The following is a 16,973-nucleotide window of genomic DNA, read 5'->3' as shown; positions in this document are numbered from 1 at the left end:
TATTTGTCCATGTGCTTTGTACTTATTCATGTTTGGTGTTCATGTAAGTCAACGTCTTACTTGACATTTTGCCTATAAATAGTAACATTTGGTGGATCTTAAGGTCAAACACCCATTGGTAGGAAATCCACTTCAAATTCCACTAAATTTTCTATCATCAAATTTTATAATTTTAGTTATTTTTATATTATATTATATTTATTATTATTATTATATTATATTTTCTCATATTCGTGTTCTCGTTGTACTCCTCAATTTCATAACACATTATCAACATGAGCTCTTTTCGTTTTCTTCGCTAAAGGTAGGTCTTAAAAGTATGTCAGTTTTTTCTTATAATTAATAAATTTAATGTTATTTTGCATATTCAATATCTATTAAATTTTTAATATAAATACAATATTTTGTGATAGTGTTGTCATGAAAAATCTTACAATATTAGAATTCACAGCCTTTGACATTAATGGCAATAGTTATTTGTCATGGATGCTCGATGTCGAAATTCACCTGCATGCTATGAACTTGGTAGAAACAATTAAAGAAGGAAATACGACATCTAGTGAGAACAAAGCAAAAACTATGATTTTTCTTCGTCATCATCTTCACGAGGGATTAAAAATGGAGTATCTTACAACGAAAGATCCCCGTATTTTGTGGAAAAAATTGAAAGAAAAGTGTAATCATCAAAAGACAGTTATTCTTCCTAAGACTCGTTGTGAGTGGATGCATTTGAGGCTACAAGATTTTAAATTAGTAAGTGATGAAAATTCAGCATTATTTAAAATCAGTTCAAAATTGTTGTTATGCGGAGAAAAAATTACTGATGCTGATATGTTAGAGATGACATTTTCTACATTTCATGTCTCGAATATGCTCCTGTAGCAGCAATATCGAAATAAATGTTTTAAACAGTATTCTGAATTAATTTCATGTCTTCTCATGGCCGAACAAAATAACGAGTTATTCATGAAAAATCATGAATCTCGACTAACCGGAACGACACCATTCGTTGAAGTGAATGCTGTAAATTTTAATTATAATCGTGGTCGCGGTCGAGGACATGACTGTGGCAGAAGAAGTTTAATCATTCAAATTTCAAAATAACCACATAAAATGTTGATCACAAAGGAAATGTTCCACAAGATAAGAGTTAAAAAAGTGTTGAAAATAAATGCTTCTGATGCGGAATGATTGGGCATTGGTCACGTACCTGTCGTACGTCAAAACACTCCATTAACCTCTATCAAGCCTCCCTGAGGGAAAAAGGAAAAAATGTGGAAAAAAATTTTGCATACCAAGATAATGATATATTTGACCCATCCCATATGACAAATTTGGATGTGACAGAATTTTTTGAATCTCCTGAAGAGAAGATTGACACAGTTGATGGAACATCACGTGTTTCTTTTAATTTTGAGAATATCTAGACTTAATGTTATTGTTTTCTTTTATCTATCTTCATGTTTTTTTAGCAACTTTTGCATATTTTAAGTGTTGTTTTTCTTATTATAATTATTTTCTTTTAATAAAGAAACATGGATCATGTTCATATGTTGGGTGTTTAAAAAATGACTAAAGAAGATCTATGTTTGATAGACACTGCAACTACACACACAATACTTACAAATAAAAAATATTTTTCCAAATTAACAATGCTGAAAGAAAAAGTAAATATAATATCAGGTTCTTCAAACTTGATCAAAGATTTAGGAAAAACAAATATTATTTTGCCTAGAGGAATAAAAAATTACAATTGACAATGCATTGTTCTCTAGTCAATCAAAGAGAAATCTTCTAAGTTTTAAAGATATACGTTGCAATGGTTATCATATTGAGACTAATACTAAGAATAATGTGGAATATCTATATATCATATCCACTATTTCAAATGAAAAACATCTATTGAAAGAGTTGTCTGCTTTATTTTCTAGATTGTATTATACTCATATATGAGTAATTGACATATATGCAACAATGAATCTGAAGTTCATGAATCCAGACATATTTATAATTTGGCATGATTGATTGGGTCATCTAGGATCTATAATGATGAGGAGAATTATTGAGAATTCAAATGGACACCCATTGAAGGACCAGAAGATTCTTCAAACTAATGAATTATCATGTGATGCTTGCTCTTATGGAAAATTGATAAACTGACCATCACCAGCTAAAGTGGGGGTTGAATCACCAACATTTTTAGAACGAATTCATGGTGATATATGTGGACCCAATAACCCACCAAGTGGACAATTTAGATATTTTATGGTATTAATAGATGCATTCAGTAGATAGTCACACATGTATTTATTGTCAAATCTTGCATTTGCAAGATTACTTGCCTAAATAATTAAGTTAATATCACAATTTCCTGATTATATAATTAGACCATTCGTCTTGATAATGTTGGTGAATTTACATCCCAAGTTTTTGATAATTATTATATGTCAATTGGGATAAGTGTTGAATATCCTGTATCTCATGTTAATACACAAAATGGTTTAGCATGATCATTTATAAAACGTTTGCAATTAATTGCAAGACCATTACTTATGAGAACTAAACTTCTTTCATCTATATGAGACATGATATTTTTCATATAGGGTCACTTGTATGTATTAGGCCAGTAGCTTAACATAAGTACTCGCCATTACAATTAGCTTATGGTCAAATATTCTCATCCAAGAATTTTTGGGGGTGCAGTATATGTTCCAATTACTCCACCACAACGCACTAGCATGGGTCCTCAAAGGATGTTAGGAATATATGTTGGATATGATTACCCATCAATTATTAAATATCTTCAACCCTTGGCGGATGATGTATTTACTGCACGATTTGCTTATTGTCATTTTAATGAGACAAATTTTCCAACACTAGTGGGAGGAATTAAAAAATTAAAAAAAAAATTACATGGAATGCATCGCTATTGTCTCATTTAGATCCCTGTACAGATCAATGTGAACTTGAAGTTCAGAAAATAATTCATTTATAAAAAATAGCAAATCAATTGCCAGATGCATTTATAGATACAAAGAAAGTAACTAAGTCACATACAGCAGCTGCAAATGTTCCAGTAACTAAGTCACATACACCAGCTGCAAATGTTCCATAAAAAAATGATATCCCAACACAACAAGTTATCATCAATGAGTCTGGAATACGCCAGAAGTGTGGTAGACCAGTGGGTTCCAAAGATAAAAATCATCGCAAACTAAAAATAATTAATAGTGAAAAAGACTTGGTTGAGTGTAACATCTCGAGTTGTAGTAAGTTTTAAGAATTTTAGTTTCTCTAATCTTTGGAATTTGGAATCAAATTAATACGTTGATAGAAGTTTGGATTGGATAATGTGGATCTTTGACTAGGTTTTAAATTAATTGGAAGGGAATAAATGAATTATATGGTATGAGGAATTTTTTTTTTTTTTTTTTTTTTTTTTTTTTTTTTTTTTTTTTTTTTTAGGAATTGAAATTTAAGAAGGAAAAGAGGAAATTGTGGTTTTAAAATTTTATCTCTTTAATTTTTGGAGTTTGGATCCAAAATTTAATTAAAGAATTAGGAGAAGATAATTGGTTTATTTGGAATTTATTAAATCAAATATCTAAAAAGATTTATAAATTTGGATTAAGTTAATTTGGAAAGTTTGAGTTTAATTTTGGGATTTAGAATTTTTGGAAAGAAGTGATTTAAAGTTGATAAATTTATTTTGAGGTTTATCTAATTAATTGGAGAAGAGGTGAAAGATTTGAGTTTGATGTGATATATTTACTAAGGAAAAAAAAAAGAAAAAAGAAAAAAATATATTTATGGGTTTTGGAATTTAAGAAAAGAAAAGAAAAGAATATTTTATATTTATATTTGGTGGATTAAAGAACCCTAGGGAAGAGTGCACTGAAACCCTCCCTATTTTCTTCTTCTTCCTTTTAAACACAAGGACTGCCCGATGCCAGTCTCCCATCGCCGCGCCATTTGGTTGTCCGTTAGTCGTCGACGTCACATCCGTCTTTGTCGTTCCGTTTGCACGTCGCCCGAATAGAGTCGCCCGACGACGAAGTCACGCCGCTCCTGGTTCGATTCATCAGTCGCGAAGCTTAGTTTTTTTTTCTGCCGTTTTATGGCTTTTCGTTCATGTCTTCGATCAGCCACGTGTCGATCTGGTTCTTCCGACCGTCGGGTCTCGCCGGACCTGTGTATTTTGGGATTTGAGCATTGGAGGAATTTTTAAGGTAGAAGTGTGTTGTCAGATGTTGCGAAGGATTAAGTTGGGTTCGCAAATGGACTTGAGTTCGAAACTAATTTTGGATCAAGCAACATTTTGGTAAATATATTAAGCCTTGGAAGGATTGAATTAAAATATAGTCGTTAGATTTTTGAGGTTCTAACCACTATTATTGAATTGCCTAGATTAAGGCATTTGTTTGAGAGATTGAAGGCATATTTGGAACAAACTATACTTTAGGCTTGATTCAAGATTCATCTAAGCTAGGAAAAAGATTAAATTGCTTGCCACTTAGACGTAATTTGAGGTAAGTAATCTTACTATTGGAACTGGTCATGGGCCAGACACTAGATATATGTTAGCATGATAGATGAATATTATGACAGAACGATAGCATGATAGATGAATATTATGATAGAACGATAACATATAGACAGATAGTATAGTATGATCGATATATGTTCTTGTATGAGAATCTGAAAGATTGATTTGTGCACGTAGATACTTGCATGCTAGTAAGAGATGATACTTGATTCATTGAGGTGATATTTGATATGAGGATATTGAGGCATATATGCATGTTGTATAGCCATGATGTTGAGATGTATATGTATGCTATAAAACCATATTGTGATAATTGTGACGGTTAGACCGTGATAGTGTCTTTACTGATTAGTTAGATGCCCACTAGATATTGTGTTTCCTTTGGGATTCACCAGATATTGTGTTTCCTTCGGGATTCACCAGAGATTGTGTTTCCTTCAGGATTCACCAGAGATTGTGTTTCCTTCAGGATTCACCAGAGATTGTGTTTCCTTCGGGATTCACCAGAGATTATATTTCCTTCGGGATTTCCCAGAGATTGTGTTTCCTTCGAGATTCACCAGAGATTGTGTATCCTTCAGGATTCACCAGGGGTTGTGTTTCCTTCGGGATTCACCAGGGGTTATGTTTCCTTCGGGATTCACCAGGGGTTATGTTTCCTTTGGGATTCACCAGAAGTTGTGGGTCCTACGGACTTACTAGAGGTAGTGAGCCTACTTAACTACAGTAGGATAAAAATCAGTTTTTCATGTATGTATGTGTCTCATGGGGACTAGAGCAGTTTATATGTTCCACCAGAGGTTGGCATCTAGAGAACATAGATTCCTAGCCTGACCTCAATAGTGGGGTTACTTACTGAGTATTTTATACTCATCCTTTCTCATGTTGTTGTTTCAGGTAAAGGTAGAGATGCACCGACGATTGACAAGCAGAATTCGTGATCGAGCCACTGGGACTGGTTTTTTTTACTTTCAGTTTGAAGTTTGAAACATACTATTAAGAATTGTTTTCAGATTTATTTATTATCTTTTATGATTTATGGGTACCCTATTGTTTGTTTTTAATATTTCAATTTAATGAAGGACTTTTGAACTTACCTTATTTATTTAGCATTTATTTCACCATAACAGGGTGTCGTTTTAAGTTCCATGCATGCATGTATTTAGTAACGGCCTAACTTGAGTCCTATGGGGCTGGATCGTTACAGTTGGTATCAGAGCCCATGTTTAGGTTCTGTAGACTGACTTACTATGTAAGTCCAGATTGTCCCTGTGGCCCATGAACGGATTTCTCGTCATCGCCAGGTACGTCTTATCAATTACAAGTTTTATGATAGTTGTGCATTAAAATATTTGTTTAGCTTAAATGCACCATTTATGTTCTAATGCTAGGTCAGTGACTCGTTAGAAATTATTATAAGAGGATTATCAGGTACGACACTATAAAAGGAGAATAGTAAAGTAGAGTAAATTGTGAGGTCACTTGGCACTAGTTTATCTCATGGAAATTATGTTAGGAACGAACAAATATATACTTCAGCTCAGAGATGCTAAAGTTTGATGAAACTATGTATAGTTATGACAATTTAGGAATGAAGATATTTAAATGTTTAAGCCAATGAATAAAATTGTCGAGACAGGAATTGATCAAGGACTAGTGTTATGTTTTATGTAGATCATAAGTCATAATCATTTATTAAAGGAATTGATCAATCACTGGTAGTATAAATACACAGGTCAGTACTCAAGTATAAGGTTAAAAGTTGTTTTATGAATAAGGAGGAAAAGAAGAAGAGTCTATAAATTTATTAAAGGTTTTGAGATATTAAAAACCCAACATTTAGAGAAGAATTTTAGAAAGGATTCATAAGTCATAATCATTTGGGTAATACTAAGACTTGACGAACTATGTAAAGTATGTGTAATGATATGAAGAATTCTTTTGGAATATCTAGCGAATAGATGTCATTAAAGGAAGTTAAAATATTTGGACACAACCTTGGACTCAAAGGGGTTAAAGCAAGGTGTTATTTGTTTAGGATTGAAAGATTATTTTAGTATACCTAGACTAAACCCAAAGCCTTATTGTGATGAGGAGATCCAAGTTACGCAAATTTGAAGAAACAAAAGTCTTTTAGAGTTTAAAAGTATGCAAATTGGCAAAGAGGAATTCTACAAGATGGAAATTCTTAGTGAGAGAGGTAAAGACTTATGGAGAAGTTAAGTAAAATATAATTTAGTAAAGAGATTATGTTCCACTTGGAAAGTGGGGAAAAAAAGAAAAAAAAAAGAAAAACGAAAAAAAAGGAGGTGTCTTGAATTTAGTGGTTTTATCAAAGATAAGTGTAAAGGAGAGAAAAGTATCCAAGAAAATTTCCTCTTTTGGAAAGAAAGAGAAATTTAATGTGTTCAAAACTCTTAGTTAAGTATGGTCTGGAGGCTTGATACGAGGGGTTACAAGGTATTTGTTCTAGTGTAAAAGAAGAATACCCCATTATCATGTAGAACTTTAGGACAATATGTGTTAGATGGAAAGATAGCTTATGTAGGTGATTGGTATGGAACTTTGTTTCAACACAAGAATCTGTTACCGAAATAGAAGGTCGAGAAGGGATAAGCTAAAGTGGAGTTACTGGTAGTAGTAGATATTCAAGAACCACTGACATGGTATGTTGAGGCTTCATTAGTTAAGAGGTAAATCATTGAGGGCATTAGTAAGATTTAAGGGATTTTGAGTTTGTGTGCTAGTTGGAAACAGGAACTAGAAAGACCATCAAGTTGATTGAAAAAGGAAAATAATCTAGCTCAAGGTAGACAAAAGTGGTATATGCACAAAAGTAAGTAAGTTGGATCTTCCAATATAACCATTGGCATAAGGGATTGACTTGGTAATAAAGTTGAGTTGAGAACAAGAAGTTGCTAAAGTGGGTTTGGAGCATTACAAGATAGTATGTTTTCTCTTTCATGGGCAATGAGTTAACTAGCTTTAGGGAGTACGAGTAATCCAAGCTAGGACTTATGAATCAAGAAGGTTTTATCGTTAAAAACAACGAACTTCAGGGATCAATTTGAAGGATCTCATATCGAAGAGTTCCATGAGCGTGTTCGGATCGCTCCGATCTCACAGTGACCAAAATACAACATTATACATTCATACGAATAGTTATGCAAATAAATCTTAATTAACGGCATGCTAAGAACAAGAACATAACAAAGGAGAGAGTTCCATACTAGTTGAAGACAATCTTCAATCTTCGAAACTCCAACGTAGTGGAAAACCTCCACGCAATCTACCAATGCCCAGCGGAAGCGTCGACTGCAGCAGCACGAAAAACCGCAAACTCACGACTGCACGGGGACGATACCACCACTAAAGAGCCCCAGGTATTCTCGGAGTGAAAACCCAAAGGGTGGTCTTTGGTGAATTTGGTAGAGGAAGGAGGACACACGAATCGTGTAGGCGATAAGCAAGTGGGAGGGAAAAAGACGCTATTGCATAGCAGAATGCCTATCATTTAGAAAAAAGATACACGATTGTGTAGAATTTACTGAACGATCATTTAGGAAAAGGTATACGATTGTTTAGAAAAATCGGCACACTATATGATCGTTTAGAAAAGCTATCCGATCATGTAGGAAACAACATGAGATCGTTTAGGCGCGCGAGGAAGATTGTTTAGGCGCAAGAGGACTATCGTATAGGCTCTCGTTTTACGTAAGCGATCGTTTAGAATTCTATCAACGCACGCTCTTCTTGATGATTTAGGCAATCGATTTAATGATTCAAAAATGAAAACGTTTTTCATTTTAGTTCATCGATTACAATAACTGACGTTGCTCCACTAACCCACGTCCGAAAGTGAATTTTCGATTAATTATCATATAATTAACCAACTAATTAATTAATTAATATAATCATATTATATTTTTACCCTATAGTTTGATATCACAAATCTACTATAGTATTTTCTCCTTTACTTGATATAAATCATATTTATATCTAATTTCCTCCTAAATAATCTATCTCATACATTTAGCCAATGATATCATATATAATTAACCAGTCCAATTATATCATATATAATTGAACTTCCTCTTGTCAATTTGAACATTTCAAATTAACCCAAACATTGGTTCTCAACTTTATCCAAGCTACCCAGAGGACCTAATGGACCTGTGGCTCGAAGCTCCAACGGTTCGTGAATAGCTGACTAAACTCTTTAGCCACGAGATCCACAATCCGTTAACTATCAAACATTGCACTAAAGACCAACAGTTGAACTATTCTTACCACAGATATATTTCTGTGTCCTTCGGATATAACCAGTCATGAGTACGATGACCCTTCACAGATGTTCGGCCAAATTACCGTTTTGCCCCTGTAGTTAATCTCACTTCTTAAGTACCACTGATTCCTCTAATGAACAATACAACATAGTCCAACTATGTGTGAACACCTCTCGGGCCAAAAGAAGGTGTGTGGCGCTACATCGTTCAAGCCCCGGAATTAGCCCTTAAGGGAGCTATCTATCTACTTACCCCTACCTCGGGGAAGGAGTGAATTCCATCTTGTGTAGCTAAGTTTCCAGCTCCCAAATCAGATGAATCCCCAAAATGGTAGGTTTGAATCGGCGAACTGGGCACTTGCACCCATACAAATTAAAGGACCGCCCTCAATAGCAGGAGTTCCCAACTCACTCAGGATTGATGTCATGTTACTTATGGTCATCCTAGTGAAGTGAAGTCTCTGTCATGAGCGGTGTTATATAACGAGACGTTAACTGTAACGACCCGACCCCCTAGGACTTAGGTTAGGTCGATACTAAAATAAATGCATGCATAGAATTTAAAACGACGCTCAGTTATGTTGAAATAAATGTTAATTAAACAAAAGAAGTTCAAAAGACATTTATTAAATGAAATTGTTAAAACAATAATAGGGTACCCATAATTCGTAAAGACTATTAAAAGTATATAAAAGAAGTAATTCTTAATAATAAGTTTAAAATAATAAAAGTAAATATTAAGGGAAAAATAAGGACTCTAAATGTCATGATGCGGAAGTGTAAAAAAAACTAGTCCTAGTGGCACGATCACGAATTCCACTGAGCCATCACCGGTGCATCTCTACCCTTACTTGAAACATCAACATAGGAAAGAATGAGCATGAAATACTCAGTAAGTAACCCCACCACTGAGGTCAGGCTAGGCATCTATGTCCTCTAGATACCCACCTATGGCACATAAATACATGTACCAGATAAGAGACTGAGTCCTATCCTATTGTAGTTAAGTATGCCCACAAAACTGGTGAATCCCGAAGGAAACACAAAACTGGTGAATCCCAAAGGAAACACAAAACTGGTGAATTCCGAAGGAAACACAAACTGGTGAATCCCAAAGGAAACACAAACTGGTGAGCATCTAATTAATCAATGAGGATATTCACACAGTCTTAACGTGCTAAGATTCAACATTGTACAGTTCTAAAACATACATAAAAATCCTTGATACCATGGCTTCATCACATATACATATTTCTTAACAACATATTATACATCATCCATGCTTAACTTACATCATAAATCCACAACATACAAGTATGCCTCAACACCAGCAGATCAGACATCGACATATGAAAACACATACTATCACATACTAACGATCAAGTACTTAGGTGTGTATGTAAAAAAATCAGAATTCGTGCCAGAACATACTTTGATTCGGGTCATACTATCAATCAATATGCTAACATTTATCATAACATACACTTATCATGCTAGCATACAACTAAAGCCTGGCCCGTGGGCAGTTCCAGTAGTAAGATTACTTACCTCAAAATCAAATTTCGATTTTTAATCCAAGCTAATGATCTCCAACCAAAAACCCTTGAACTAAGTCCCCTAATACAAAACATAACACAAATTTTAAATTCTTGGAACCAAGATCCATACACAAATTAAATTTTGGGATCACCAATGAACTTACCCAACGAAACTTGATCAACCAACACTCACGAGATTTCGACTCAAAATTTCTTCTTAGCAGATTTTAGAACCCAAAGGACAACGACTTGGAACCTTCGAGAAACTAAAACCAAACTCTTCATCAGTCCAACAACCAAAAGTACCTAATAATCAACAACAAGGGTCACAATGCTTACCAAAAAATACTTGCCGAATGAACTCGAATTCACTAAACAGCACGCTGTGCACTCTGAAGTACTCCAATCTTGGATTTGGATTCCAAATATAGAGATAACAAATTTTTAACCCAAAATCCAAATGGGTAATCAAACTAGATCAACCAAAATCTTGCCCAAAAATAATCAATCGCTTACTCAAAGCACAAGTCTAGTGGTGTAGGCGGGTCCTGGCGACGAACAGGGCTGGCGGCGCTGGAAGCAGTCGGGAGCTCGAATCTGGCGGAGGAGGACGTCGGCGGCTCGAATCTAGGCGGGTTGAGCGGACGTGCTGCGAAGGAGTCGGCTAGGCAGAAGCTTACACGACGAGCGACGGTGGAGATCAGCTTGGGCTCAGGCGACGGTAGTTTGGAGAGCTGGGCGACTGGCAGCGTGTCTGACCGGCAGGATCTGGCCAGCCGGAACCCACGAACGGCGACGATAGGACAGCTGAGAGGCGCGATACAGAGAGGCGGCGAGGAAGCAGAAAACGGAGGAGGGGGGCTCGTGTGAGGGAAAATGTGAGGGGGGTCCTTTTATTTTTTAAAATAATAATAATAATAATGATGATGATGATGATGATGATGATGATGATGATGATGATGATAAAAAAAATAAAATAATAATAATAATAATAATAATAAAAGGAAAATAGTATAACTTTAATTAAATCCTTTCCTTAACCCACTTTATACTATTTAATTACTTTCCTTTTTCCAAAAATAATTAATTCCTGCCATAACTTTTCAAATTGAATAATTTTTTAATAAATTCCACGACAACACTTAAATCCTCGCATTTATACTTTAAATTCAGAATTCCAAACATGCCCTTCAACTAAGGACAATTACTGAAAAGGGAAAAGTTTTACATTATTAATAAATAAATAAAAAGGTGTGGGATGTTACATTCTCCCCCCCCTCAAAGAACTTTCGTCCTCGAAAGTTCATCCTTGAAAAAGCTCCGATGCTGGGCCTTCATCTCGTCCTCTCGCTCCCAGGTGGCTTCCCTGAACTGGTTGTTCTACCATAGAACTTTCACAAAAGTGATTTCCCGACGGTGCAATGTCTTTAGTTCTCTGGCAAGAATCTCTATGGGCTTCTCCTCGTAGCTCAAGTTATCATTCAATTGTAAGGGCTCGTAGTCAACTACATGGGACGGATCTGCCACATACTTTCTTAGCATCGAAACATGGAAGACATTATGAACTGAAGACAATGCTAGAGGTAAGGTCAAATGGTAAGCTACAGGGCCAACTCGTTCCAGGACCTCGAAAGGTCCAATGAATCTTAGACTCAACTTTCCTTTCCTGCCAAACCTCAGAATACCCTTCATGGGTGCCATCTTTAAGAACACTTTCACCCCCGTCTCAAATTCCAGGTCCTTACATCTTACATCGGCATAGCTCTTCTGTCTACTCTGGGCTGTCTGCATACGAGCCCTGATCTTTTGTATGGCCTCATTTGTGGTCTGCACCAATTCAGGTCCTAACAATCTCCTCTCTCCTACCTCATCTCAACACATAGGGGACCTGTAACTCTTCCCATATAGGGCCTCAAAGGGTGACATTCCAATAGTGGACTGGTAGCTATTATTGTACGCAAACTCCATTAAGTGCAAGTGAGCATCCCAGCTTCCGAAAAACTCTATGGCACAGGCACGCAACATGTCTTCCAGTATCTGATTCAATCTCTCTGTCTGCCCATCAGTCTGAGGGTGGAACGCTATACTAAAGTTTAACCAGGTCCCTAATGTCGCCTGGAGACTCTTCCAGAAGTTAGACATGAAACGAGGGTCTTTGTCCGACACAATGGACACGGGTACTCCATGCAATCTTACCACTTCTTTCCTGTATATCCATGCCCACTTATTCACTGAAAAGGTGGACTTTCCAGGTATGAAATGTGCTAGCTTCGTAAGTCTGTCTACAACGACCCATATCACAGTGAAACCTTTACTAGTCTTAGGCAACCCCACGATGAAGTCCATAGACACATGCTCCTACTTTCATTCTGGTACATTTAATGGTTGTAACAAGCCTGCTGGCCTCTGCCTCGTGGCTTTCACCTGCTGGCACACCAAACACTTACTGACGAACTCCGCAACCTCTCTTTTCATATCATTCCACCAATAGTAACGTTTCAGATCTTGGTACATCTTGGTGCTGCCAGGGTGGACCGAGAATAGGGAACTATGAGCCTCTGACAACAGCTCATCCTTAATGTCACTAACCGTCGGCACGCACAGACGCCCCTGATAAAGAAGGCCACATTCTGCTGACACAAAGAATTCGCTATCTTGGCCTGACTCCACTCTATGAACTCTCTCCTCCAAATAAGGGTCGTCTCTCCAAATAAGGGTCGTCTCGCTATGCATCAATAATCTTCTTCCTTAGGCTTGGTTGCACCGACAACTGTGCTAACTGTGCCGCGACCTTTCCCACGACTACTACAATCTCTGCCCTCTCCAGTTCCGTGCATAGGTGAGTCTGTCCAGTAATGAGAGATGCGGAATGGGCCAGCTTTTTCCTTAAAGCATCTACCACTACGTTTGCTTTCCTCTGGTGGTACAAAATTTCATAGCCATAATCCTTTACTAGTTACAACCACCTTCTTTGCCTTATGTTTAGCTCTTTCTGAGTGAAAAAGTACTTCAAACTCTTGTGGTTGGTGAAGATCTGTATCTTTTCTCCATACAAGTAATGTCTCCAGATCTTGAGAGCAAAAACCACCGCTGTTAACTCCAAGTCATGCGTGGGATAATTCTGTTCGTGCTTCTTCAGCTAACGTGAAGCGTAAGCAACTACTCTACCCTGTTGCATCAATACGCATCCCAACCCCTTCTTGGATGCATTACTGAAATGACGAAACCATCTGATCCATCCGGTACTGTGAGAACTAGGGCTGAAACCAGCCTGTGCTTGAGGTCCTGGAAATTGCTTTCACAATCCTCATTCTAAACAAATGTTGCCCCCTTCCGGGTCAACTGAGTTAATGGGGCGGCTATGTGAGAAAAATCCTTCACGAACCGTTTGTAGTAGCCTGCTTACCCCAGGAAGCTGCGCACCTCACTAACCATGGTTGGACGAGCCCAACCCGTAATTGCCTCCACCTTTGCAGGATCCACTGAGACACCTTCCTTGGATACCACATGCCCTAGAAAGAACACCTGCTTCAACCAAAATTCACATTTAGAAAACTTAGCATATAGCTTATTGGCTCTCAATGTCTCCAAAACTTTCCTCAAATGCTCCCCAAGCTCGGCCTCTGTCTTGGAATAAATCAAAATATCATAAAAAAAAAACCAATCATGAAGGTGTCGAGGAATTCCTTGAACACCCTATTCATCAGATCCATGAACACTGTTGGTGCATTCGTTAGGCCGAATGACATCACTATGAACTCATAATGTCCATACCTCGAACAGAAGGCTATCTTGGGTATGTCACTGCCCTTTATCCTCAGCTGGTGGTACTCTGACCGGAGGTCAATCTTAGAGAATACCGTAGCTCCCTATAACTGGTCAAACAAATCATCGATCCTGGGAAGGGGATATTTATTCTTGACAGTCACTTTGTTCATATGCACAGACGTAACGATCCATCTTTCTTTTTCACAAACAAAACGGGTGCACCCCATGGTGACACGCTAGGGCGAATGAAACCCTTGTCCAACAACTTCTGCAATTGGATTTTTAGTTCCTTCAACTCTGCCGGGGCCATCCTGTACGGGGCCCTTGAAATAGGGGTTATGCCTGGCTCCAATTCAATGGCAAAATCTATCTCCCACTGCGGGGGCAATCCGGGAAGGTCTTCTAGAAACACATCTGGAAAATCCCTCACTATTGGCTTTAAAGTCAAGGTAACTTCATTCTCCTTGGTGTCTACCACACTGGCCAAAAAGCCCCAGGCTCCTTGGTCGAATAGCCTACTGGCCTTCAATGTGGATATCACCTTGGGTAGGACTACGGTCCCAACCCCTTTAAACTTAAAACTGGCTCCTGTAGGAGGGTTAAAGATAACCTCCTTACGAGAGCAATCTATTCTGGCATGGTTATCAACTAACCAATCCATGCCTAGTATAACATCAAAGTTGCGCATATCTAAAATTATAGGGTTACATCTAATGCGCAGTTGGCTACCTCTACCTGACATGCCTTTATCTTTTATGTAGCTAACATGATCTCTCCCGATGGAGTGGAAATAGACAATGCAAATGGCAATGGTTCTGAGTCTAACATAGCGTGTCTCACAATAGCAGATATAAACGAGTGCGAAGAACCAGAGTGAAATAAAACAAGAGCATGGTGTCCCAAAATGGGAACTGTACCTGTCACCACGATGCCTGACTTCTCGGCCTCACGTCGAGTGGTAGAAAATACCTTTCCTTGCTGTTGTTGGCGATTCGGGCCTCCCTGGAACGATCTTACGGGCTGGCTTCTGTGCTCAGGCTCATTCTTCCTTGGGCATCTATCTGCCATATGTCCCTTCTGGCCACATCGGAAACAATTCCCAGAGTCGGTTAAACAACGTCCTCAGTGTTGCTTACTGCAAGTAATGCATATCGGTCTATCCTCCCTATCATTCCCAGCCTGGGTACACTGTTGTCCTCACTGACGTAGAGCATGCACTATGTTCTGACCCCTCTGTTGATGTTCAAGAGTCCTGTGCTCAGCCATCCTTTTCTGCCCTGCGGAGGTCCCAATCCCGAGTGACCTCTTGTATTCCTCTCCCCCTTGGGAGTCGGGATCAATCCTTACAGCGGCTCGCAGTATCGCGACATACGTCTTAAGATCCAAGGCATGCACCATCCCTCACAACCCGCTCCTCAAGCCCTGGATAAATCTCTCGATCCTCACTGCCTCGGTGGCCACTAGCTTAGGAGCAAACTGAGACAGCTTATCGAATTCTTGCTCGTACTCCTCCACTGACATAACGCCTTGCTTCAGGTTCAAGAATTTTGCCTGCTTATTATATCAGGTGTTGGCCGAAAAGTACTTCTCATAAAAACGTTCCTTGAACAGTTCCCAGGTTGCAACGTCACCTCCAATATCGATCATCTTTTCTACCGAATGCCACCAAATTTCTGCTTTACCAGTTAACATAAAGACTGCGCATTGCAGTTTTTGCTCTTCCGGGCACCTCATAAAACAGAAAATTGTCTCAATGGATGACAACCATAGTTCTGCCTTGGTGGGGTCTCCTAACGATCCATCAAAAGGGCGAGGGTCATACTCTCAAAAATCCCTTAAATGTTTGGCCTCGAGAGACAGGCTCAGCGTGTCCTTGTCCTGCGGACGGGTTTTTCGTAACGGCTCGGGTGACACCGGTTCCTCCTGAGCCTGAGTCTAGGCAGGCTGTCCTGTCATCGTGCTACGGATCAGTTCCTGCAACTTCCCCATCAGAGCGGTTGCAACAGCTTCACTAATCGGGCTTCCATTGCCTTTTCATTGCCATAGTAGTCAGGTCTTATACAAACTCTTTGTATAGGACGCCCCTCCTCGCATGTCCCCAACACGAATGATCAGGATCAGACCATCTGTGATAATTCACAACACTTGTGACCATTCTACAAAGCGGGCCGCATCCGTAGCATTACCAGGATAAGGTTTTCCTCCTATATTCATATACTAAAGACCATTTTGGTTATCACTCAAGACATGATCCACTTGTATGTCACCACATACATGCTTGAGTCACATATAGATAACCAGAGATTTTATGTTTATTAGTTTGTGGTAAAGAAAATAAAACAAGTAGTTAAGCAAAATACAAGATGTGAAGTAAATATCATATATTAACAACACAAGCATTCGTACAAACTGTTTACAAACTATAGGACACGAGACTTTAGGGCATCAACCCCAACACTATTATGGTTATTACGAGGTTATGGAAATGTGTTATCAATTGTCTGATGCTCTAGCATCCAGGGGCTTCAAAACCTCAGTTTTAGAGGGAATTTCAGACTCATCTGCAACAGGGTCTAAGTAATGTTATGTGATTGTTTTAAGGCTAAAGAATAATATGAGAATTGGCTAAAGCAAGTTTTATAGTCCATAATAGTATAGAGCCTCATGATGAGTTTCTCATGAATGTGAGACTTAATTAGACAGAGTTATTCTCAGACATGTAGACCCTAAGAAAGACATCACAGTCGGCGCTTCTAGAGTAGAAGCATTTTTTAGTTGACCAGATTTGTTTTGGTATGTATCTTCAGATGACGCATTATGTAGTACGACCAGTTTC

At 38.1% G+C, this 16,973-nt stretch overlaps 1 pseudogene; it reads left to right on the top strand.

Annotated features, from left to right (window-relative positions):
* The first annotated feature begins 420 nt into the window (after window positions 1-420).
* LOC150038433 (uncharacterized) lies at window positions 421-11,239 on the top strand (annotated as a pseudogene).
* The last annotated feature ends 5,734 nt before the right edge of the window (window positions 11,240-16,973 follow it).

Source organism: Benincasa hispida, chromosome 1, assembly GCF_027475165.1.
Source record: "Benincasa hispida cultivar pf3 chromosome 1, pf3_genome.v1.1, whole genome shotgun sequence".
Taxonomy (NCBI): Eukaryota; Viridiplantae; Streptophyta; class Magnoliopsida; order Cucurbitales; family Cucurbitaceae; genus Benincasa; species Benincasa hispida.
This window is presented reverse-complemented; position numbering and strand designations above follow the sequence as displayed.